Genomic DNA, 27,818 nt, shown 5'->3' on the forward strand with positions numbered 1-27,818 from the left:
CTTATGAAAGATGGTGGTGACCCGTGCCTATGTCATCACGTTGCCCACAGTGTCCGTGGATCCTGATTGGCTGAAAAAGAGCGCAAAACAAACTTTTGAAACGCGACTTTGGCGCGTAGGTCGCCGACCTCGTGGCCGACCTCATCCTAGGGTCGGTTTTCGTTTCATGAAACCCGACATTGCCAAAAGTCGGCGACTTTTGAATTTTTTCGACCCGTTTCGCTCAACTCTAGTCGTTGATATTACGGAAGCATCCGAAGAGCCCACACTACACTCAAAGATCTAATTTTTAGTCTACTACTAACTCTGCTGTTATTATTTCTAATTTTCTAATCTTCTTGCAGTTCTCTATATATATGTATGTATTAGCTTGATGACCCTACTGAACCTCCACCACTGCCCTGCATAGAGCTGCACCATAAAACAGTGTAAGGAGACCCACGTGTCCTCCCCCTGCACAGACCCACAGTACACTCCCTACAGAGCCCTCATGTTCTCCCCTTGCACAGCCCCCCGTGTACCCCCCTGCACAGCCCCCCATGTCCTCCCCTACACAGCCTCATCATGTACCCCCCCAGCACAGTCTCCCATGTTCTCCCCTACACAGCCTCCTCATTTACCCCCCCTGCACAGCCCCCCCATGTCCTCCCCTACAGAGTCCCCCCATGTCCTCCCCTACAGAGTCCCCCCATGTCCTCCCCTACAGAGTCCCCCCATGTCCTCCCCTACAGAGTCCCCCCATGTCCTCCCCTACAGAGTCCCCCCATGTCCTCCCCTACAGAGTCCCCCCATGTCCTCCCCTACAGAGTCCCCCCATGTCCTCCCCTACAGAGTCCCCCCATGTCCTCCCCTACAGAGTCCCCCCATGTCCTCCCCTACAGAGTCCACCCATGTCCTCCCCTACAGAGTCCCCCCATGTCCTCCCCTACAGAGTCCCCCCATGTCCTCCCCTACAGAGTCCCCCCATGTCCTCCCCTACAGAGTCCCCCCATGTCCTCCCCTACAGAGTCCCCCCATGTCCTCCCCTACAGAGTCCCCCCATGTCCTCTCCCATACTGTATATAGGGCTCAGGATGAACTCCAGGCAAGTATCAGAGACTCCACAGCGGAAACTCCAGATCTCATCCAGGGCTTCCTGGTGCCTGATCAGTAGGCAATGAGGTCCCTGTATCCACAATGATCCTTGGAGAAACAATTGTCCAGCAGACCCAGCACGCCCTATAACTGGTAAAACCATCCTTTTTACCTCCCTGGTGGCTTTGCAGCTCGTTCTGGCAGCCGGAGCCTGCAGCTCTTCCTGTCGAGTGATCACGTGGTACTGCTCATTAAGGTAATGAATATGCGCTCCACGCCTAAGGGAGCGGAGAGGCGAGCAGGCATGTGAGTATGGTGTGCTGGAAGCTGGTGGCCTCTGTGACCTGCTGCTACTGAAGTGTGAAACAGGCCTAAGAGAAAGAAAAGACTCAATCTGAGAAGAGGTCACCTATAAGGTACCAGGATGTACATTTTTAGTTATTGGTACTGACTGCGTCTCATCAGTACTATGGTTCCTGTATAGTCCACAGTCTGATAAAGACTGGTAACTCCCAGCATCTCCTTACCATTGTTAAGGACATACTGGGAGTTGTAGGTTCATGAGATACAAATGTATATGGGCCTGACTTAGAAGGATTCAGCTCATCAGTTATTAATCACATGATGTCATAGACCTAATGGAAAAGGGAAGAATTAGCTGGGTAGAAATGCAAAATGGGCGCCTTCGGCTTCATCTGCCTTGGGCACCCAAAATACTTTGTTTCGGCCATGGTAACGGATAAAGCAAAATCCTACATGACCTATCAGTGTTCTACGATTTGGGTTGAGGACACTTATTGTATGTGGGCTGGTGAATTTTGTGTGCCAGGGCTGCTTTTTAGTCCTAACTCGGCCCTGAATCCCCTCGTGTATCTGAATGGGAGGAAGAGTGTGAACTTGTGCTAATTGTGCAGTCACACTTTGTCATCTCTGCTCCGTCCTGTCTTCCAGCGCAGGGTTAAATTGCTCTGACTTCATATCTGGCTTCATGGCTTGATCATGGATGCTGGATCCTGATCCCCAACAAAATTTCACCAACCGAAGATTGTGAAAGAAACACACAAAACACTTTTATTGGATGTTAAATTGACCGAATTTTATTCCAAATCTCATCATTATTATTTCTTTCAGTGTCTGAAATTTAGAATCCGCCAATTACTATGAAAGAGACACTGAAAATGGCAGAACCCCCGACTCACGAAGAATCGTCCTTCAGCACTCAGGAGAGGAAAAACCCCCTGTGGTGGAAACCTCTAGGGAACCATGGCTGCAGGACTGCCCTTCCCTTGGGCTTAGAAGGTTAGTGCCAACATGTAACAGCAAATTGTACCTGAATTTGTACATTGTGTCATATTTGTTTTGGAGAAGCCTAATGCGACCTCTCCAGGCCGTACACATAAAGTGAAGGCGGCGAGTACCGGACGTGAGGGAGATCTGGCTGCAACATCTGTCACCCCATTGATCTGGCTGGCTAGGCGGTATGGCTGATCTGGCTGGCTAGGCGCTATGGCTGATCTGGCTGGCTAGGCGGTGTCCCCTTCCTCCCATTGTGGAGTGATGAAGCTCCAGGTCTCCAGACACATCAAGTATGGCTCCGTCTACGGCTGAATGACTTGTGGTTCTGGAATCTTCTCCTGCATCATAGATGCATGTCTTTATGACATCAGCGCAGTTGCCATAGTTATCACAGGTGTTTTATACTGTGGTTTCATTGGCTAGAAAGTCCCTCTCAGTGTTCCAAAGATTTAACCCTTGAATGACTGGTATTGTGCCTTTCTCCAGAAGCCTGTAAAATAAACTTGTCACTAGACAGGACCATTATCATTATTATATTTTAGAGTTGCCCCAACCAAAGTCTAATAAGTGAGCGCATCTACAGAGTTGATGTGTAACAAGCGCAGTCATTCCATTAAGCCCTACTAAATGCATAAATGCACAATATGAGAACAGAGTAGTCTCATAGAAAATTAATGATACCAAGGTAAAAGCAGTTAGATATGGGATGCTATATAGGGGCTCATACTGTATATAGGAGCTATATGGGGACTCACACTGTATATAGGAGGCAATATGGTGGCAAACAATGTAGTCAGGAGGCTATATGTGAGTGCTCATACTGTATATAGGAGGCTATATGGGGACTCACACTGTATATAGGAGGCAAACACTGTATTCAGGAGGCTATATGTGGGCTCATACTGTATATAGGAAGCGATTTGCAGGCTCATACTGTTTATAGGAAGCGATGTGCAGGCTCATACTGTACATAGGAGGCTATGTGGATACTCATACTGTTTATAGGAAGCAATGCGCAGGCTCATACTGTACATAGGAGGCTATATGTGGATGCTCATACTGTATATAGGAAGCGATGTACAGGCTCATACTGTATATAGGAGGCTATGTGCAGGCTCATACTGTATATAGGAAGCAATGTGCAGGCTCATACTGTATATAGGAGGCAAAAACTGTATTCAGGAGGCTATATGTGGGTGCTCATACTGTATATAGGAGGCTATATGCGGCCTCATACTGTATATAGGAAGCGATGTGCAGGTTCATACCGTACATAGGAGGCTATATGTGGCCTCATACTGTATATAGGAAGCGATGTGCAGGCTCATACTGTATATAGGAGGCAAAAACTATATTCAGGAGGCTATATGTGGGTGCTCATACTGTATATAGGAGGCTATATGCGGCCTCATACTGTATATATGAAGCGATGTGCAGGCTCATACTGTATATAGGAGGCTATATGCGGCCTCATACTGTATATATGAAGCGATGTGCAGGCTCATACCGTACATAGGAGGCTATATGTGGCCTCATACTGTATACAGGATGCGATGTGCAGGCTCATACTGTATATAGGAGGCTATGTGGGCTCATATTGTATATAGGAAGCAATGTGCAGGCTCATACTGTATATAAGAGACTATATGCGGCCTCATCTAATATATAAAGCTCAAAGTGTGTATGTATGTATGTGTGTGTGTATGTTTGTATGTCCGGGATAGGCATCCGCACCGTCGCAGCTACAGCCACAAAATTTGGCACAGTCACACGTCTGCACCCCGAGAGCGTCCTAAGCTATGTTGAGAGGCGAAATTTTAACCCTGCGCGTTCCAATTCACCAAACAATTTTGCCCCCATCTACATACTGGGGGAAAAAGTGTGTGCGCGTCAAGCCCCGCCCCTCATTGTGTTGTCACAATGCCCCTATTTGCATACTGGGGAAGCAGTGTGTGTGCATCAAGCCCCGCCCCTCATTATGATGTCACAATGTTTGCCATGGCGATGCTGATGTCATCAAAGGTTGCAAGCCCTGCCGCCGCTCATTATGATGTCATAATGGTTGATTATGGAATGGAGGATGTGTGATGAGTATATGGGCACTGGACTATAGGATGGTGGATATGTATGATGGGTATATGGGCACGGGACTATGGGATGGGGGATGTGTGATGGGTATATGGGCACTGGACTATGGGATGGAGGATATGTTTGATGGGTATATGGGCACGGGACTATGGGATGGTGGATATGTATATGGGCACAGGACTATGGGATGGAGGATGTGTGATGGGTATATGGGCACTGGACTATAGGATGGAGGATACAGTGGGGAGAAAAAGTATTTAGTCAGTCAGCAATAGTGCAAGTTCCACCACTTAAAAAGATGAGAGGCGTCTGTAATTTACATCATAGGTAGACCTCAACTATGGGAGACAAACTGAGGAAAAAAAAATCCAGAAAATCACATTGTCTGTATGTATGACGGTATATGGGCACGGGACTATGAGATAGCGGATATGTATGATGGGTATATGGGCACGGGACTATGGGATGGAGGATATGTATGATGGGTATATGGGCATGGGACCATGGGATGGAGAATATGTATGATCGGTATCTGTGCATGGGACTATGGGATGGAGAATATGTATGATGGGTATATGGGCATGGGACTATGGGATGGAGGATATGTGATGGGTATATGGGTACTCGACTATGGGATGGAGGATATGTATGATGGGTATATGGGCACGGGCCTATGGGATCGTGGATATGTATGATGAGTATATGGGCAGGGACTATGGGATGGAGGATAATTATAATTTTCTATAACTTACCACAGTTAGTTACTATGCCCGAGCAGCGCCGGGCTCTTCAGCTAGTACTGTATATACACTGTGTTCCAAATTATTATGCAAATGCTATTTTTCTCTGATTTTCCTAAATAGTCGGTACAAATGACAGTCAGTCTAATAAAAGTCATCACCCGTTAGAATATGCATCGAATTTTATTGAAGAAACCTCCCAATGATAACAGTATAATCTCCAAAATGAATAAAAACTCAAATTGCACTGTTCCAAATTAGTATGCACAGTAGAATTTCTAAACATTTGATATGTTTTAAAGAACTGAAAATGCTCATTTGTGGAATTTGCAGCATTAGGAGGTCACATTCACTGAACAAAAAGGATATTTTGGAGTTAAATAGCTTAACAGGCCAAGTTACATGTTAACATAGGAACCCTTCTTTGATATCACCTTCACAATTCTTGCATCCATTGAACTTGTGAATTTTTTGGAGAGTTTCTGCTTGTATTTCTTTGCATGAAGTCAGAATAGCCTCCCAGAGCTGCTGTTTTGATGTGAACTGCCTCCCACCCTCATAGATCTTTCGCTTGATGATACTCCAAAGGTTCTCCATAGGGTTGAGGTCAGGGAAAGATGGTGGCCACACCATGAGTTATCTCCTTTTATGCCCATAGCAGTCAATGACTCAGAGGTATTCTTTGCAGCATGACATGGTGCAGTTTCATGCATGAAGAGGATTTTGCTCCTGAAGGCACATTTCTGTTTTTTATACCATGGAAGACAGCTGTCAGTCAGAAACTCTATATACTTTGCAGAGGTCATTTTCACACCATCAGGAACCTTAAAGAGCCTTACCAGCTGTTTCCCCATGATTCCGGCCCAAAACATGACTCCTCCACCTCCTTGCTGACGTCGCAGCCTTGTTGGGGCATAGTGGCCTTCCACCAACCACCCACTACTCCATCCATCTGGACCATCCAGGGTTGCTCGACACTCATCAGTAAACAAGACTGTTTGAAAATTAGTTTTCATGTATGTCTGGGCCCACTGCAACCATTTCTGCTTGTGAACACTGTTTAGGAGTGGCCGAATAGTAGGTTTATGCACCACAGCATGCCTTTGAAGGATCCTACACCTTGAGGTTCGAGGGACTCCAGAGGCACCAGCAGCTTTAAATATCTGTTTGCTGGTTTGTAATGGCTTTTTAGCAGCTGCTCTCTTAATCCGATGAACTTGCCTGGCAGAAACCTTCCTCATTCTGCCTTTATCAGCACAAACATGTCTGTTCTCAGAATCAACCACAAATCTCTTAAAAGTACGATGATCACGTTTAAGTTTTTGGGAAATATCTAATGTTTTCATCTCATGACCAAGGCATTGCACTATTTGATGCTTTTCAGCAGCAGAGAGATCCGTTTTCTTTCCTAAATTCCTTGAAACCTGTGCCCTGCTTAATAATGTGGAACATCATTCTTAAGTAGTTTTCCTTTAATTGGGCTCACCTGGTAAACTAATTATCACAGGCGTTTGAGATTGATTTCAGTGATCCAAAGAGCCCTGATACACAATACCATCTGAGTTTATTTGAAAAACAAAAAATTACATCTTTATGACACTTAAATCCAATTTGCATAATAATTTGGAACGCAGTGTAGAAGGCTATATGCGGCCTCATACTGTATACAGGAGGCTATGTGGGCTCATACTGTGTATAGGAGGCTATATGCAGGCTCATACTGTATATAGGATAAAGTACAAATATATCCCAAATACTGGAAAAAAATTCTTCAAAGGCTCAACTCACTGGAAATATAATAGCAAAAAAAATCTCATAAATGAGCTATTAAGCATCACAAGAGATCAAAATTGGAGTTTTTCAAGCTAAATAATTTATTTAGAATAATTAACAGAGCATAAATGCTAAATGCAAGTTACAGCAGACATAAACACAATATAATTAAACCAGCACCTTGACAGTTAATAAAGTTTTTATCTGTATAAAACATGTATTTTCTTTGCTTTCCTTTCACAAATAGAATGCATAGTAAACAGCAAACTCCTCATTTACATAATATGTATGTCCAGATAAGGTTTTGCATACAATAAGTGCCCAGAGTAAACTGCTGAATAAAAAGTGCATAAGTGCCTTGTATCAAATAAGCCTGGTAGGCGTTAAGTGTACACAGAGTAAAAACTGTCTATACAAATTCCAGAGTAAGATACAAGGACTGCATTAGAAAGTAACAACTTACATGTGCTGTGTATGTCGCTGTAAAACCTGCCGCCCCTACGCGCGTTACGCCGCAGCTTCCTCAGGAGGCGTGGTTTACAAGTGCCCCGGATGTAGTTTATATAGTGCGGTCAACCAATAAACCGCTTTCCCTAATAAAGCTTGTAAAATTCAGGACCTGCGCTGTAGTGTCCACAATGACGTCAATAGTATCCAGTTCTAAACGTCCACAGCATTATCGGCGCATGCGCTGTTGAGTCCCCACTATGAACAGGGAGTCTATGATCAGCATGAAAGTGGCTCAAGCTGCAAAACAGCCAGAGACAGCCACATACCAGACTGAGCACGTCAGAAGGCTCCTAGGGAGGACAGAACTGGGCATGCGCTCAAGTGAGGACAAGAAAATAAAATAATTATGAAGAATAATAATCACTATTTAAAGTGATAGCAAGTGTTGAAAGTGAGGGGATAAAACATAATGATGCTGAAATAATTATAGCGGTGTGTATGAACCATTAAAGTGAATATGCCTGACATAGAGTGCAAAGGCACACACATATGTGTCAATTATAAGCACACTATGCAAGCAATAAATTTTTTTTTTAACAATTAGCATAATGTGTATGCAGGCTATATGAAAGTGTATGTGCATCACATAACTATAACAACTATATATCATGTCTCTGTTAAAAAACAAATGAACATAAAAATAACACATGGCATTCAATACATACATCAAATGTCATATATCATAAAGTAATTATACACACAATTATGTATAATGCATAATACATAGCAAAAATACACAAAGAAAATTGTGAAAAAAATAAAAAATGAGTGAAAAAAAATATATAAAAATAAAACAAATATGTAAATGAAATAAACAAATAAAAAAAGAAAAAATGAATAAAAATGTGAACAAATAATATGAAATATTGAAGACCCAATGGGTACGAAAAGAGCCGTAGATTTCTTGTGAGAGGAGTGTTTCTTCATAAAATCTTGAAATGCCCTCAACAATGAATTCCATGCCAGATCATATACTGCAATGCGAAGATAGAGAACTGGAGTATAAGCACAGGAAAAAATAATTAAAAACAGAAAACTAAAACCAAGACTAAAAAGATACCCATACGATTTTTACAGAAAGGACCCAAAACCATTACTCTCATTCAATCATTTATTTTTTATTTTTCTTGCTACTGTATATAGGAGGCTATGTGCAGGCTCATACTGTATATAGGAAGCAATGTGCAGGCTCATACTGTATATAGGAGGTAAACACTGCATTCAGGAGGCTATATGTTGGTGCTCATACTGTATATAGGAGGCTATATGCGGCCTCATACTGTATATAGGAAGCGAAGTACAGGCTCATACTGTATATAGGAGGCTATATGCGGCCTCATACTGTATATAGGAAGCGATGTGCAGGCTCATACTGTATATAGGAGGCTATATGCAGCCTCATACTGTATATAGGAGGCAAATACTGTATTCAGGAGGCTATATGTGGTCTTATACTGTACATGGGAAGCGATGTGCAGGGTCATACTGTATATAGGAGGCTATATGCAGCCTCATACTGTATGTAGGAGGCTATATGCGGCCTCATACTGTATATAGGAAGCGATGTGCAGGCTCATACTGTATATAGGAGACTATGTGCAGACTCATAATGTATATAGGAAGCAATGTGCAGGCTCATACTGTATATAGGAAGCAATGTGAAGGCTCATATTGTATATAGGAAGCGATGTGCAGGCTCATACTGTATATAGGAGGCTATATGTGGCCTCATACTGTATGTAGGAGGCTATATGCGGCCTCATACTGTATATGGGAAGCGATGTGCAGGCTCATACTGTATATAGGAAGCGCTGTGCAGGCTCATACTGTATGTAGGAGGCTATATGCGGCCTCATACTGTATATAGGAGGCTATATGCGGTCTCATACTGTATATAGGAAGCGATATGCAGGCTCATACTGTATATAGGAGACTATGTTCAGACTCATACTGTATATAGGAAGCGCTGTGCAGGCTCATACTGTATATAGGAGGCTATATGCGGCCTCATACTGTATATAGGAAGCGCTGTGCAGGCTCCTACTGTATATAGGAGGCTATATGCGGCCTCATACTGTATATAGGAAGCAATGTGGAGGCTCACACTGTATATAGGAGGCAATTCAAAAGCAGGAAATATCCAGCTACAGATCCAGGGAAAAATTGTTAAAATCAAAAAATGAAGGAGAGCGATAAAGTGGCGCCTGTGTAAAAGGTTTTGTAACTGCTGCGACTCTAGATACCAACCACAAGGAAATCGAAAGGATTATAAATATTTGTGATAGACTCGCGCTGAAAAAACCAAGATGTGGGAGAAAAGCTAGTCACTTATTAATGAGACAAATAGAAGAATATTTAATAGGTAAAACCTGACAAGAATAAACAATAAACTGCAGTTAGCCCAATCGTGGGGATAAATAGCTGAGAAATAAATAGTGATTAGTATATCTTAATGAATATATTGCAACTCGCCCAGTACAAAGCTGTGAAAAAAATGGTAGTTAATGGAAATAGAAAGTATTGCACTCAAACAGTTGATTAACCAAGGAGAGATGGCATGTACCCGAATAGAATTCTCCTAGAAGTAAAGGGTTAATATGTATATAGAACACAATTGGGTGAAAATATTAAATGGTCATAAGCAATATGTCCCGGACCTGAAGAAAGAAGCTGAGTTTTCCGAAACGCGTTGGTTTCGGCCCTTTTTGCCACCCGTACCTCCATCTAGCAGCAGTTACACGGCACCACGTGATCCACCGCGTCACACAGGTCCTGCTCCTACTGCACATCTGCCGGGACGCAGCTATCGACCAGAGTGACCGGATCCCTGCCGACAGCTGGAGCGCAGGAGCGCTGGTCTCACACTACACCTCGGCATATCGCCGCATCTCCCAGGTCCGACCTTTACTGCACCAGCCAGAACGCAGTCACCGGATTCTACGCAGACCATCGGAGGTATTGTGAGTAGCAACACTCACATACAACTATATATGGTGAAATCACCATGTACTGTTCAGCGCGCTATTTCACAGGGTACGAGCCCTCCACTCATTGGAGAAAGTACTTGGTGTATCCATCATCGGCCGGGGCAGCTCTCCCCACGGCTATAGACATTGGAATATTTTATGAATGCAGGTTTATACCAAGCATTAACTATGGACTAAGGATATAATCACACTCTTTATGCCAGGACATATTGCTCATGACCATTTAATATTTTCACCCAATTGTGTGTTCTATGTACCTATTAACCCTTTACTTCCTGCCGCTCTTATTTGCAGCCTCTAGGAGAATTCTATTCGGGTACATGCCATCTCTCTTGGTTAATCAACTGTTTGAGTGCAATACTTAATGGAAATAGTAACTACCATTTTTTTTCACAGCTTTGTACTGGGCGAATTGCAATATATTTATTAAGATATACTAATCACTATTTATTTCTCAGCTATTTATCCCCACGATTGGGCTAACTGCAAATTATTGTTTTTTCTTGTCAGGTTTTAACTATTACCGTATATACTCGAGTATAAGCCGACCCGAGTACAAGCCGAGGCACCAACTTTTGCCACGAAAAACTGGGTGAACTTATTGACTTGAGTATAAGCCGGGTGTGCATTGACCACTCATCCCTACCGTGGTATGCATGGTTCCCCCGTCCCTGTCATTGTATGCATGGCTCCTTATCCCCTATCTTTGTAGGTATGATTCCTGTTAAGAAAAAAAACATCCTATTTAGCTGCCTGCGCGCCGTCGGTGCCACTGCATCTTGTTCCGGCCATATAACACGGATAATTCTTGGTAATGACAGTGAATATTTAGAACATTCATTACTGTGCACATTATACACATTATACATTCCTGCAGCTCAGTGGCGTAGCAACTGTTTGTGGCGCCCGGGGCGGTCGAAAAATTTACCGCCCCTTTGGTCGTTGATATTTCGGAAGCATCCGAAGAGCCCACACTACACTCAAAGATCTAATTTTTAGTCTACTACTAACTCTGCTGTTGTTATTTCTAAATTTCTAGACTTTCATCTTCTTGCAGTTCTCTATATATACATGTATGTATTAGCTTGATGACCCTACTGAACCGCCACCACTGCCCTTCATAGAGCCGCACCATAAAACAGTGTAAGGAGACCCATGTGTCCTCCCCCTGCACAGAACCACAGTACACTCCCTACAGAGCCCTCATGTTCTCCCTTGCACAGCCCCCCGTTTACCCCCCTGCACAGCCCCCCATGTCCTCCCCTATGCAGCCTCCCCATGTACTCCCCCTGCACAGCCCCCCATGTCCCTCCTACAGAGCCCCCATGTCCTCCCCTGCACAGCCCCCCATGTCCTCCCCTGCACAGCCCCCCATGTCCTCCCCTGCACAGCCCCCCATGTCCTCCCCTGCACAGCCCCCGTCCTCCCCTACAGAGCCCCCCATGTCCTCCCTCTACAGAGCCCCCCCATGTCCTCCCCTGTACAGCCCCCCCATGTCCTCCCCCTGCACAGCCCCCCCATGTCCTCTCCCTACAGAGCCCCCCCAGTCCTCTCCCTACAGAGCCCCCCCATGTCCTCTCCCTACAGAGCCCCCATGTCCTCTCCCTACAGAGCCCCCCATGTCCTCCCCTGCACAGCCCCCCACGTCCTCCCCCTACAGAGCCCCCCCATGTCCTCCCCTGCACAGCCTCGCCATGGTCACCTATCTGCACAGCCCCCCAATTCCCAGTATTCCTCCTCCCGCCCTCACCTGCTGGTTGCCGGCTCCGTTCAGCAGCGGCGTGCTCTCCCCGGCCTCCTCCAGCTGCTCCCGGTCGGACCACGACACCCTGTTGGCCACATTGGCCATGCTGTGCGGTCGCTCCGCTCGTTGTTTGGGCATGTGACAGCCGAAGCCTCGGCAGATCCCACGGTCATGTGACTGCCAATCTACAGCGCTGCAGCGGGGTCATACCAGGAACGCACGCCCGAGGCATGACGGGTAATGTAGTCCTACAGTGTTACCATAGCAACACGGCTGCTGGGGCCTTTCCTAAAAGCAGCCGAGGAGCTGTCATGCTGCTGCGCCGCCCCCACACACGTGCCGCCTGGGGCGGACCGCCCTCCCCCACGCTACTCCAGTGCTGCAGCTATGGGTCCCTGTTATCAGCCATTCATAGGCCAGGACCAGCCCTCAACATAAAGGGGACACAATTATAACACTGAGCACAATAGTCAGGGGGCCCGTGAGACCACCCCCTGACATCAGCAGAGACCTGTGCAGTGGCTGAAGAGTTAACCAGCCCTCGGGAATCTGCAGAGCTTCATTATACATCGGTGCCAATGTTCACTACAGGACTGGCATTGTATTCATGAATCAGATGGCTCAGGATGAACTCCAGGCAAGTATCAGAGACTCTACAGCGGAAACTCCAGATTTCATCCAGGGCCTCCTGGTGCCTGATCAGTAAGCAATGAGGTCCCTGTATCCACAATGATCCTTGGAGAAACAATTGTCCAGCAGACCCAGCACGCCCTATAACTGGTAAAACCATCCTTTTTACCTCCCTGGTGGCTTTGCAGCTCGTTCTGGCTGCCGGTGTCACGTCGCCGCCAGACTTGGGGCCTGCTGTTCCGATCGCGGCCACTAGGAGGCGCCGGACCGCCACTTCGTCGTCAGACTCAGGGACGGCTGTTCCTGCCTCGGCCACTGGGAGGGGCCATGGTTCCGTCGCATCAGACTCAGGGCCTACTGTCCCGGCTTTAGCCTCTAGGAGGCGCCGGTCTGTCACGTTGCCTTTTAATTCGGGGTCTGCTGTTCTGGGCGCGGTCACTAGGAGGCGCCGTGACTCGCCCGTGAGTTATGGTGCTGACAGAGTAAGGGCAACTGTGCAGGCATCTGGTGGGCGCAGGCTCCGGTCCTCTGTCAGTCATCAGAAGGTTACTGCATCATCATCTGGCCTGGTCCTGGGGCGGTACTGATGACATCAGCAGTCCGGGAACCTGTGAGGGGTGACCTGATCCCTCAAATACCTTGGGAATGGTCTTGCAAGCCGCCGGATATATTCTTGGTTCCCCTGTGTGTTACTTGCTATAGTTGAATAACTATGACCTTGGCCTGGACTTCTGACTCTGCTTCTGCCTAACGATTCTGTACCTCTGCTGCCCTCCTGATTTATGACTCTGACCTTGGCCTGGACTTCTGACTCTGCTTCTGCCTAACGATTTTGTATCTCTGCTGCCCTCCTGGTTATGACTCAGACCTTGGCCTGGACTTCTGACTCTGCTTCTGCCTAACGTTTTTGTACCCTGCTGCCCGACTGGTTTAGACCCGGATACTACCACGTTTTTGTCCTGTATTGGAACTCCCTCTCTGGCGACCGTCCTGCTCTGGACACTGCTCCTATTCAGACAGCACCTCCTGGGCTCTGCTATAAATCCAGATCCCTGTATAGGGGTAAAGGGTATCAGTGTTTCTCGGGGTGTTGTCTGGCTGCAGCCCAGACCGCAGACGGACGTTACATTATATCCGGCCCAAAATAATACAAGGAAAAAAAACTTGCTTTTTGTGTATATGTTCACCATATATAAAAGCAGTCTCCTGAATTTTTTTTTTTCTTCTTCTGTCTGAGCTGATTTCCTGGCCTAACACCTGCTCCAGAGCACAGCCTGAAGGAACACTCCCATCTTCCTACACCAGCATGCTGCAGCCTGGAGGCCAGGGAAATGCTGAGCGTCAGAGATCCACATTCCTGGGACGTCGGCCTCTGGGCAGCTCTGGTCGCGCTGGCACAGAGGCTCAGGTATTGCCCGCAAATGCGGCTAAACTTTTGTTACCCGTCTCACACTCATTTTCTAATAAATCCCTGTATGTGAAGGCTTATGTGGATTGTGGTTCTGCGGGCTATTTCATGGATTTTTTGCTCGCAAGGAATCTCGGTGTACCACTGCTAAGACTTAATGCCCCTTTTCAGACCACTGCTATCAATGGTACATAGATTATCCAGGGTGGAGTGGAGTTTGTTACTGCAGACATTACTATGTCAGTGGGGGCATTACACAACGAACAGATATCATTTTTTGTTCTACATAATTTATCTAATCCGGTTATGTTAGGCATGCCATGGTTGCACCAGCATAATCCGGTTATTGACTGGCGCTTAGGTGATATCGTGCGCTGGAGTCCACGGTGTCAGAGTAACTGTATGTCACTGTCAGTGAACCAAGTTAAAATTAAAAACCCCTCTATTCCATATGCGCTCAGAGATTATGAAGATGTCTTCTCCATAGTGGAGTCTGAGAAACTACCTCCTCATAGAGAGTATCACTGTCCTATCGACTTGGTCCCAGGTGCCCGCCTCCCTAAGGAGAGAATATTTAACCTCTCTGGTCCTGAGCGTGTAGCCATGAATGACTACATAGCAGACAGCCTGCGAAAAGGTTGTATTAGACCCTCCACTTCACCTGTAGGGGCTGGGTTTTTCTTTGTAGGAAAAAAAGATGGTGGACTCAGACCATGTATAGATTGTCGTGAGCTTAACGCTATTACTGTAAAAAACCAGTATCCGCTTCCACTCATTCCTGATCTGTTTAATCAGCTACTGGGAGCCCACTGGTTTACTAAACTTGACCTCCGGGGGGCATATAATCTGGTCCGCATAAGAAACGGTGACGAATGGAAAACGGCCTTTAATACACCTCTTGGTCACTTTGAATACCTGGTAATGCCGTTCGGACTCAGTAACGCGCCTGCAGTATTTCAACACTTCGTCAATGATGTTTTCAGAGACATTTGTGGGGTGTATGTCGTCGTGTATCTTGATGACATTTTGATTTACTCTGCTGACCCTGTGACACATACTCAACACGTCAGGTCGGTGCAGCAGAGACTGCGAGAACACTCTTTGTTTGCGAAACTGGAAAAATGTGTTTTCTTTGCCGAAGAGGTACAGTTTTTAGGATACATGGTCTCAGGCAAGGGGTTTCGCATGGATCCTGCCAAGATTCAACCTATTAAGGCTTGGGTGCAACCCAAATCGCTGAAGACGCTGCAGCAGTTTTTGGGATTCGCGAATTACTACCGCAAGTTTATCAGGGGTTTCTCGGAGATTGCCAAGCCACTCACGGACCTTACCCGAAAAGGGGCGGACGTGACCAATTGGAATCCTGAGGCTATTCAGGCATTTTCCACACTGAAAGAGTGCTTCGTGGCAACCCAGTTTTGGTGCAACCGGACTTAGACCGCCCATTTGTTGTGGAAGTGGATGCCTCCGAGGTCGGAGTGGGAGCAGTGCTATCACAAGGCACTGCATCCCTCACTCGCCTGTGTGCGTTTTTCTCCCACAAATTCTCTACCACGGAGAGAAACTATGACATTGGTAATTGAGAATTATTGGCGATCAAATGGGCCTTCGAGGAATGGCGCCACTTCCTCAAAGGTGCCAAACACAAGGTCACTGTTATTACAGACCACAAAAACTTAACCTACCTAGAGTCAGCTAAGAGACTAAATCCCAGGCAGGCCAGGTGGGCCTGTTTTTTCTCCAGGTTTGATTTTTTAATTACTTTTCGCCCCGGTACTAAAAATGTGAGGGCAGATGCCCTCTCTCGCAGTTTTTGCCCCACACAGACCGAGGACTGTGAACCAGTACCGATATTGGCTAATGGAATCGTCGTGTCGGCAGTGTCTTTGGACCTTCTGGAGGAGATCCGTAGGTCTTCAGAGCAAGCCCCTGACGCTACGCCCCCCAAAAAATTGTTTGTTCCAGCTAACCTTCGTCTGCAGGTTCTAAAAGAATCACACGACTCTGTCCTGGCAGGCCATCCCGGTCTCAATAATACCACCAGGCTGGTAACCAGGAACTTTTGGTGGCCGACGGTGGCCAAGGACTGTAAAGACTATGTTTCTGCGTGTGAAGTCTGTGCCCGTGCCAAATCCCTCCATAGCCGCCCTGCCGGCTGGCTTCAGTCCTTGCCCACCCCTGAGAGTCCATGGACCCACATCTCCATGGACTTCATTACAGATTTGCCACCCTCAGATGGGAAAACTTGTATCTGGGTGGTGGTAGACAGGTTCAGCAAGCAGTGTCATGTTATTCCCCTGTCTGGCTTGCCTAACTCTGAAACTTTAAGTAAGCTGTTCATTCTGCACATACGGCGTTCCGACAAATATTGTGTCCGACAGGGGTACCCAGTTTGTCTCGAAGTTCTGGAGGGCGTTCTGTAGACGCATCGGTGTGGAGTTGTCCTTCTCCTCGGCATACCATCCCGAGACCAATGGTCAAACTGAACGTACTAACCAAACTCTGGAACAAAAAAAATGTTTCTAAAATGGAAAGAGGGAGGCATATCTAAAGAAGAATATTATGCTGTCTGCAGAACCTGCAGGGCACAAATCAGATTAGCTAAAGCTGAAAATGAATTGAGGCTTGCAAGAGATGTCAAAAGCAATAATAAAGGATTTTGGGGATATGTCAAAAGTAAAAGAAAAGTCAAGGATGCTATAGGATTTTTACAGGATGAAAATGATGAAATGGTCAGACAGGATGTTGAGAAGGCTGAACTTTTAAATTCCTATTTTGCATCTGTGTTTTCTCTCAGAAAGGAAATGTAACATCAACTGTTATTCACTGTCCTATTAAGGGAACAGAAGAATCCAGGATATCTATAAACAGAAAGATAGTGAGGAAACACTTAGCTAACCTAAATGAATTCAAGTCTCCAAGTCCAGATGAATTACACCCCAGAGTACTGAAGGAGATAGCAGAAGAAATTTTTGAACCCCTCTCCATAATCTTTGAAAATTCTTGGAGGACAGGAGAAGTGCCAGAAGACTGGAGAAGAGCAAATGTTGTTCCTATCTTCAAAAAGGGGAAGAAGGTGGACCCAGGCAACTATAGGCCGGTGAGTCTGACTTCTATACCAGGAAAGATCTTTGAACAAATTATTAAACAACATGTATGTCAATACCTGGATAAGAATGAAGTGATTAAACAGAGTCAGCATGGGTTTGTAACTAATAAGTCAAGTCAGACTAACTTAATTTCCTTCTATGACGGTATCACTGATTGGGTGGATCAAGGAAATGCTGTAGATATAGTATATCTTGACTTCAGCAAAGCATTTGACAAAGTCTCTCATACAATCCTTATTGAAAAAATGATTAAGTATGGAATGGACAAGGCAACTGTTAGGTGGATTCATAACTGGCTTAGTGATCGGACCCAAAGAGTGGTCGTAAATGGCTGCACATCCAGTTGGAAGAATGTCTCAAGTGGGGTACCACAGGGCTCTGTCCTGGGCCCTGTATTGTTCAACATCTTTATCAACGATTTAGATGAAGGAATTGAGGGTAAACTGATTAAATTTGCTGATGACACAAAGCTAGGAGGGATAGCTAATACTAGAGAAGAGAGAGAGAGGATTCAAAACGATTTAAATAAACTGAAGAAGTGGGCAGCAACTAACAGAATGGTTTTTAACAGGGAGAAATGCAAAGTACTACATCTGGGCAATAAAAATGAAAAAAGCATATATAGAATGGGAGGAATAGGCCTAAGCAACAGCACATGTGAAAAAGACTTGGGTATACTAATAGATCACAGACTGAATATGAGTCAACAGTGTGATGCAGCAGCAAAAAAAGCAAATGCAATTCTAGGATGTATTAACAGAAGCATACAGTCTAGATCACGTGAAGTCATTATTTCCCTCTACTCCTCTTTGGTCAGACCTCATCTGGAATATTGTGTCCAGTTATGGGCACCACATTTTAAAAAAGACATCAACAAACTGGAGCAAGTTCAGAAAAGAGCAATCAGAATGGTGACCGGTCTGCAAACCCTGTCTTATGAGGAAAGGTTGCAGGATTTGGGATTGTTTAGTTTGCAAAAGAGAAGACTGAGAGGAGACTTAATAGCTGTCTACAAATATCTAAAGGGCTGTCACATTGTAGAAGGATCAACTTTATTCTCATTTGCACAAGGAAAGACTAGAAGCAATGGGATGAAACTGAATGGGAGGAGACACAGATTAGATATTAGAAAAAACTTTTTGACAGAGTGATCAATGAGTGGAACAAGCTGCCACGAGAAGTGGTGAGTTCTCCTTCAATGGATGTCTTCAAACAGAGGCTGGACAGACATCTGACTGGGATGATTTAGCGAATCCTGCTTTGAGCAGGGGTTTGGACCAGATGGCCCAGGAGGTCCCTTCCAACTCTACAATTCTATGATTCAATACCTCCGCTGTTATGTGTCAGGACATCAGTCCGATTGGGTGGAACATCTGCCATTGGCTGAATTCGTGCTCAATAATCGATATCAGGACTCCATTAAACCTACCCCCTTTTTCTGTAACCTGGGACTACATCCGCGCTTTGAGTCGTTTTCGGCCAGGATGTCGGAGCTCCCTGGGGTTGAGCAAAATATACATCGGCTGAAAACGATTTGGTCTGAGGTTAATTCAAATTTGTAAGGGGCTCAGGTTAGACAGGCTTCGTCCTCAAATAGACGACGATCTAAGGGGCCGCACCTGGGAGGTGGCGATAAGGTTTGGCTCTCTACAAAAAATATCAAGCTTAAGGTACCATCTGCCAAACTGGGTCCCAGGTTCATCGGCCCATACGAAATTATCGAGGTGGTTAACCCAGTAGCCTTCCGCTTAAAACTTCCACAGTTTCCACATTCAAATTACCTAACGTATTCCACAGGTCTCTCCGCAAGCCTTATTGTTCTCCGATTCACCCTGTCCAGTCCCCCCCTCCTCCTGTTTCGGTCGGGGGAGCTTTAGAGTATGAAGTCCAGGGTATCCTTGACTCCCGCCTGGTGAGAGGCTCCATACAGTATCTTGTACACTGGAAGGGCTACGGCCCGGAGGAGAGGTCCTGGGTCCCCGCAAGGAACATCCATGCCAAGGCATTAATTAGAAGGTTTCACCTCCTTCACCAGGACAAACCGGGTTTTGAGGGTCCGGAGGCCCCTCTTGGAAGGGGGGGTACTGTCACGTCGCCGCCAGACTTGGGGCCTGCTGTTTCGGTCGCGGCCACTAGGAGGCGCCGGACCGCCACTTCGTCGTTAGACTCAGGGACGGCTGTTAATGCCTCGGCCACTGGGAGGGGCCGTGGTTCCGTCGCATCAGACTCAGGGCCTACTGTCCCGGCTTTAGCCTCTAGGAGGCGCCGGTCTGTCACGTTGCCTTTTAATTCGGGGTCTGCTGTTCTGGGCGCGGTCACTCGCCCGTGAGTTATGGTGCTGACAGAGTAAGGGCACCTGTGCAGGCATCTGGTGGGCGCAGGCTCCGCCCCTCTGTCAGTCATCAGAAGGTTACTGCATCATCATCTGGCCTGGTCCTGGGGGCGGTACTGATGACATCAGCAGTCCAGGAACCTGTGAGGGGTGACCTGATCCCTCAAATACCTTGGGACTGGTCTTGCAAGCCGCCGGATATATTCTTGGTTCCCCTGCGTGTTACTGTGTGAATTGCTATAGTTGAATAACTCTGACCTTGGCCTGGACTTCTGACTCTGCTTCTGCCTAACGTTTTTGTACCCTGCTGCCCGACTGGTTTAGACCCAGATACTACCACGTTTTTGTCCTGTATTGGAACTCCCTCTCTGGCGACCGTCCTGCTCTGGCCACTGCTCCTATTCAGACAGCACCTCCTGGGCTCTGCTATAAATCCAGATCCCTGTATAGGGGTAAAGGGTATCAGTGTTTCTCGGGGTGTTGTCTGGCTGCAGCCCAGACCGCAGACAGACGTTACAGCCGGAGCCTGCAGCTCTTCCTGTCGAGTGATCATGTGGTACTGCTCATTAAGGTAATGAATATGCGCTCCACACCTAAGGGAGCGGAGAGGCGTGCAGGCATGTGAGTATGGTGTGATGGAAGCTGGTGGCCTCTGTGACCTGCTGCTCCCCTCCTCTGCCGGCTTTCTGGGACCGTGACTCGTGTATAAGCCAAGGGGGGTGTTTTCAGCACAAAAAAAGTGCTGAAAAACTCGGCTTATACACGAGTGTATATGGTAAATATTCTTCTATTTGTCTCATTAATAAGTGACTACCTTTTCTCCCACTTCTTGTTTTTTTTCGAGTCTATCAAATATTTAACCCCTTCCTGCCATCCGACGTACTATCCCGTCCATGGGACCTGGGCCCCTATGCCCATGGACGGGATAGTACGTCTCAGCGATCAGCGGCGCCCATGTGGTGAGCACCGCTGATCGCGGCCGGGTGTCAGCTGATTATCACAGCTGACACCCGGCACAATGTGTCAGGGACGGTCACGGACCGCCCCCGACACGTTAACCCCTTGCACACCGCGATCATGTTTGATGGAGTTAAAGGGAAGCATCGGCTGGGAGGGGGCTCCCTCCGTGCTTCCCTGAGCCCCCCACAGCAGCGCAATATGCAGCGCTGCTGCGGGGGGCTCCTTTCCTCCAGGCCCCCGAATCCAAGATGGCGACGGGGGCCTTCAGGGGCCTGCAGGAAGCTGGCTTCCTCAGTGCCTGCAAAGCGCAGGCAAGAGGAAGTCTGCTTCAATGCCTGTGACAGATCGCTGATCTGTCACAGTGATCTGTGATGTGACAGATCAGTGATCTGTCACAGGACAGTGATGTCCCACCTGGGAATGTGTAATAAAGTTAAAAAAAAAAATTAAAAAAAAGTGTAAAAATAATTTTAAAAAAATCGCCAAATAAATTAGTAAAAAAAAAAAAAAAAAAAAATATTCCCCAATAAATTCATTTTTTGAAAAAAATAAATAAAATAAAAGTACACATATTGGGTATCGCCGCGTCCGTAACGACCCGCCCTATAAAACTGTCCCGTTAGTTAACCCCTTTAGCGAACCCCTTAAAAAATAAAAATAAAAAACGAAGCAAAAAATGATTTATCATACCGCCAAACAAAAAGTGTAATAACGCGCGATCAAAAAGACGCATATAAATATCCATGGTACCGCTGAAAATGGCATCTTGTCCCACAAAAAAAAGCCGCTACACAGCATCATCAGTGAAAAAATAAAAAAGTTATAGCTCGCAGAATAAAGCGATGCAAAAATAATTATTTTTTATATAAAATAGTTTTCATTGCATAAAACCGACAAAACCTAAAAAACGACCTAAATGAGGTATCGCTGTAACCGTACTGACCCGAAGAATAAAACCGCTTTATCAATTTTACTGCACGCAGAACGGTGTAAACGCACTCCCCCAAAAGAAATTCATGAAACGCTGGTTTTTGTTCATTCTGCATCCCAAAAATCGGAATAAAAAGCGATCAAAAAATGTCACGTGCCCGAAAATGGTACCGATAAAAACGTCAACTCGTCCCGCAAAAAATAAGACCTCACATGACTCGGTGAGTCAAAATACGGAAAAATTATAGCTCTCAATATGTGGTGATGCAAAAACTATTTTTACAATAAAAAGCGTCTTTTAGCGTGCGACAGCTGCCAAATATAAAAACCGCCATAAATAGTAAATCAAACCCCTCGTTATCACCCCCTTAGTTAGGGAAAAATAATAAAATAAAAAAAATGTATTTATTTCCATTTTTCCGTTAGGGCTAGGGTTAGGGTTAGGGCTTGGGTTAGGGTTAGGGTTAGGGCTGAGATTAGGGTTAGGGGTGTGTTGGGGTTCGGGTTGGAGTTAGAATTGGGGGTTTCCACTGCTTGGGCACATCAGGGGCTCTCCAAATGCAACATTGCGTCTGATCTCAATTCCGGCCAATTCTGAGTTGAAAATGTCATATGGTGCTCCTTCCTTTCCAAGCTCTGCCATGCACCAAACGGTGTTTTACCCTACATGTAGGGTATCAGCCTACTCAGGACAAATTGCAAAACAATTTTTGGGGTCCAATTTCTCCTGTAACCCTTAGGAAAATAAAAAATTGGGGGCAAAAATATCATTTTTGTGGAAAAAAATGATTTTTTTATTTTCACGTCCGAGCGTTATAAACTTCTGTGAAGCACTTGGGGGTTCAAAGTGCTCAGCACACATCTAGATAAGTTCCTTAGGGGTTCTCGTTTCCAAAATGGGGTCATTTGTCGGTGTTTCCACTGTTTAGGTACATTAGGGGCTCTCCAAAGGCAACATGACACCTGCAGACCATTCCATCAAAGTCTGCATTCCAAAACGTCACTACTTCCCTTCCGAGCCCTGACGTGTGTCCATACAGTAGTTTTCTCCCACATATGGGGTGTCAGCGTACTCAGGACAAATTGGACAACAACTTTTGGGGTTCAATTTCTCCTGTTACCCTTGGGAAAATAAAACAATTGAGGACTAATTGATCATGTTTGTGGAAAAAAAACGATTTTTTTATTTTCATGCCCTGGCATTATAAACTTCTGTGAAGCCCTTGGGGGTTCAAAGTGCTCACCTCACATCTAGATAAGTTCCTTAGGGGGTCTAGTTTCCAAAATGGTGTTATATGTGGGGGGGTTTCCACTGTTTAGGTACATCAGGGGTTTTCCAATCGCGACATGGTGTCCGATCTCAATTCCAGCCAAAAATGTCAAATGGCGCTGCTTCCCTTCCGAGCTCTGCCATGCGCCCAAATAGTGGTTTACCCCCACATGTGGGGTATCAGCATACTCAGGACAAATTGCACAATAACTTTTAGGGTCCTGATACCCTTGGGAAAATAAAAATTGGGGTGAAAAGATCATTTTTGTGGAAAAAATATTATTTTTTTAATTGTACCGCTATACGTTATAAACTTCTGTAAAGCCCTTGTGGGTTCAAAGTTCTCACCACATATCTAGATAAGTTCCTTGGGGGGTCTAGTTTCCAAAATGGGGTCACTTGTAGGGGGTTTCCACTGTTTAGGTACATCAGGGACTCTCCAAACGTGACATGGCGTCCGATCTGAATTCCAGCCAATTTTGCATTGAAAAAGTCAAACGGCGCTCCTTCCATTCTGAGCTCTGCCATGCGCCGAAACAGTCGTTCCCCCCCCACAAATCGGGTATCAGCGTACTCAGGACAAATTGCACAATAACTTTTGCAGTCCAATCTCTCCTGTTACCCTTGGTAAAATAAAAAAAATTGAACCTGAAGTACTTTTTTTGTGAAAAAAAGTTAGATGTTCATTTTTTTTTTAAATATTCAAAAAAATTCCTGTGACGCACCTAAAGGGTTAATAAACTTCTTGAATGTGGTTTTGAGCACCTTAAGGGGTGCAGTTTTTAGAATGGTGTCACTTTTGGGTATTTTCTATCAAAAAGACCCCTCAAAGTGGCTTCAAATGTGATGTGGTCCTAAAAATAAAATGGTGTTGTAAAAATGAGAAATCGCTGGTCAACTTTTAACCCTTATAACTTCCTAACAAAAAAAAATTTTGGTTCCAAAATTGTGCTGATGTAAAGTAAACATGTGGGAAATGTTAGTTATCAAGTTTTTTGTGTGCCATATCTCCGTGATTTAAGGGCATAAAAATTCAAAGTTGGAAAATTGCGAATTTCCATTTTTTTCACAAATAAACGCAAGTTATTTGAATGAAATTTTACCACTAACATGAAGTACAATATGTCACGACAAAACAATGTCAGAATCACCGGGATCCATGGAAGCGTTCCAGAGTTATGACCTCATAAAGGTACAGTGGTCAGAATTGTAAAAATTGGCCCGGTCATGAACGTGCAAACCACCCTTGGGGGTGAAGGGGTTAAAAACAAAAAATATATTGAAAAAATGTTCAAAAAACCATAAAGAAAATGATGTGTCAGACTTTCTCTTGATGAAATGTATCACTCTGCGGTGGATTAGGCTGTGAAGCTGGTGAAAATACCGGGAGGAGAGGGCTTCAGTGACATGACTACTGAAGACGGAAACACCCTTCAGCAAGTGAAGAAGAGGATGAGGAACAGTTTGAACAACGGGTTTAAGAAGAGGAGGAGGTTGGCCCAACACTTGATCGACTTGTAACCATGGTCATAATGGGCAATGTATTTCATTGATTGGCTGAGGAATAGGACCTCCGTATGGTTCATAAGAAGCAGAACCAGCATCTCTCCATGACTATGTTCATCACTCGAACAAGAGGTTGGTTACGCATTTAGTGGTAGTAAAAGTTACGGATGAGGCTGAAGATACTACTGCCTCACCTGAAGAAGCTCCTGATGAAGTGGTGCCAATAGGAGAGCTGTAATGCTCTTCCATGCTGTGCAGTACAGTACTGTACATTCATCCCATTTTCATCACCTTCAATCATCAGTACTACACAGCTAATTCATCATCTTCATCATGTAGAATTTGTTTATGAACATAAGTAGTGTTTATAAAAAGGTGCAAAAGGTTAATAAGGAACAGGTGCCGATTAATAAGGGACTGGTAATGGTAAATAAGTGTGTGGGAGGGGTTTGTAAATCCTTAAAATATATAAATGCTAAAATAAATGTAAGTTTCTTACTTGGGGGATATTCAACTATCGTGTTGGAGGTTTAGAATGTAATGCCCGCGATAAGTGGGGGATCATTGTGTAGGATTGCTGTGGATTATATTCACTTTTTGCAGTGGTTTTGAGGATCTTTTTAAGGCAGATTCCAGGCAGAATTTAAAACCAATTGGGGGCAATATGAAAATAACACCTGACACCAGATAAAAAGGGGAGAAGTTGACTCAATCTTTGCAATGTATGTCTCTGTGCCACACTAAGCATGGAGGACATAAAGAGAAGATGAGAACTGTGAGGACTTGAGAACCAAAATTGTTGAAAGATATCAACAATCTCAAGGTGGGGCGTGGCTATGCCGTGATCGGGAGAGGACGATGGCTAGGAGAGCTCCTCATCATCCTGCTGGATCCTGGACCCTATATAAGATATACAGTGGGGAAAAAAAGTATTTAGTCAGTCAGCAATAATGCAAGTTCCACCACTTAAAAAGATGAGAGGCGTCTGTAATTTACATCATAGGTAGACCTCAACTATGGGAGACAAACTGAGAAAAAAAAATCCAGAAAATCACATTGTCTGTTTTTTTTCATTTTATTTGCATATTATGGTGGAAAATAAGTATTCCTACTCCACACTGATGAGGGGCAATACCCCGAAACAGCTGTATGTGGATGGATACCATGTTTTGGCATAGGTGGTTTCCTTCATTGGAGACTGCCCTTCCCATGGTTGTTCCTTCCCGGACAAAGACCTGGCTGGTCATTGCTTGCGTTGAGAAACACGTGATGGTGTCTCCGCGGCTTCTGTTTTGCATGTTTTGCATATTTCCCATAAGGGATGGGGGCAGTGCTCTAGAATCACTGCGTTGAGAAACACGTGATGGTGTCTCCGCAGTGTCGGATGTTGATCTCCATGAGTTCATTCATCCTCCTCTTCATAGTCTTTTTACTAGGCATTGCTCCTACCAGCCAGTTTCCTACTCCACACTGATGAGGGGCAATACCCCGAAACAGCTGTATGTGGATGGATACCATGTTTTGGCATAGGTGGTTTCCTTCATTGGAGACTGCCCTTCCCGTGGTTGTTCCTTCCCGGACAAAGACCTGGCTGGTCATTGCTTGCGTTGAGAAACACGTGATGGTGTCTCCGCGGCTTCTGTTTTGCATGTTTTGCATATTTCCCATAAGGGATGGGGGCAGTGCTCTAGAATCACTGCGTTGAGAAACACGTGATGGTGTCTCCGCAGTGTCGGATGTTGATCTCCATGAGTTCATTCATCCTCCTCTTCATAGTCTTTTTACTAGGCATTGCTCCTACCAGCCAGTTTCCTACTCCACACTGATGAGGGGCAATACCCCGAAACAGCTGTATGTGGATGGATACCATGTTTTGGCATAGGTGGTTTCCTTCATTGGAGACTGCCCTTCCCGTGGTTGTTCCTTCCCGGACAAAGACCTGGATGGTCATTGCTTGCGTTGAGAAACACGTGATGGTGTCTCCGCGGCTTCTGTTTTGCATGTTGAGCATAGCTTTAGACCTCATGGGACAGCGCAGAAAGGAGGCCTCCAACCCATCTGGCTTAGTGGATCCTAAATTGCTTCCAGGCTGGCTGGATCTCCATTACCATCTGTACTCAGTGCCCTGGTTTGCAACTCAAAATGTGAGTAAAAGCGTAAAGACTGCACCCCGCTGTGTTCTCCTGTTTATTTGCTGCATCACCTCAGCCCTGCATTACACCCCCCTTGTCTTGTAGACGAGTCACGGTCCCAGAAAGCCGGCAGAGGAGGGGAGCAGCAGGTAACAGAGGCCACCAGTTTCCAGCACACCATACTCACATGCCTGCACGCCTCTCCGCTACCTTAGGCGTGGAGCGCATATTCATTACCTTAATGATCAGTACCACGTGATCACTCGTCAGGAAGAGCTGCAGGCTCCGGCAGCCAGAACGAGCTGCAAAGCCACCAGGGAGGTAAAAAGGATGGTTTTACCAGTTATAGGGCGTGCTGGGTCTGCTGGACAATTGTTTCTCCAAGGATCATTGTGGATACAGGGACCTCATTGCCTACTGATCAGGCACCAGGAAGCCCTGGATGAGATCTGGAGTTTCCGCTGTGGAGTCTCTGATACTTGCCTGGAGTTCATCCTGAGCCATCTGATTCATGAATACAATGCCAGTCCTGTAGTGAACATTGGCACTGATGTATAATGAAGCTCTGCATATTCCCGAGGGCTGGTTAACTCTTCAGCCACTGCACAGGTCTCTGCTGATGTCAGGGGGTGGTCTCACGGGCCCCCTGACTATTGTGCTCAGTGTTATAATTGTGTCCCCTTTATGTGGAGGGCTGGTCCTGGCCTATGAATGGCTGATAACAGGGACCCATAGCTGCAGCACTGGAGTAGCGTGGGGGAGGTGGTCCGCCCCAGGCGTCACATGTGTGGGGGCGGCGCGGCAGCATGACAGCTCCTCGGCTGCTTTTAGGAAAGGCCCCAGCAGCCGTGTTGCTATGGTAACACTGTAGGACTACATTACCCGTCATGCCTCAGGCGTGCGTTCCTGGTATGACCCCGCTGCAGCGCTGTAGATTGGCAGTCACATGACCGTGGGATCTGCCGAGGCTCCGGCTGTCACATGTCCAAACAGCGAGCGGAGCAGCCGCACAGCACGGAGCATGGCCAATGTGGCCAACAGGGTGTCGTGGTCCAGCCGGGAGCAGCTGGAGGAGGCCGGGGAGAGCACGCCGCTGCTGAACGGAGCCGGCAACCGGCAGGTGAGGGGGGGGAGGGATACTGGGAATTGGGGGGCTGTGCAGATAGGTGACCATGGCGAGGCTGTGCAGGGGAGGACATGGGGGGCTGTGCAGGGGAGGACATGGGGGCTGTGCAGTGGAGGACATGGGGGGGCTCTGTAGGGAGAGGACTTGGGGGGGCTCTGTAGGGGAGGACATGGGGGGGCTCTGTAGGGGAGGACATGGGGGC

This window comes from Dendrobates tinctorius, unplaced genomic scaffold (genome assembly GCF_039654945.1).
Source record: "Dendrobates tinctorius isolate UK_male_01 unplaced genomic scaffold, ASM3965494v1 ptg000076l, whole genome shotgun sequence".
Classification (NCBI taxonomy): Eukaryota; Metazoa; Chordata; class Amphibia; order Anura; family Dendrobatidae; genus Dendrobates; species Dendrobates tinctorius.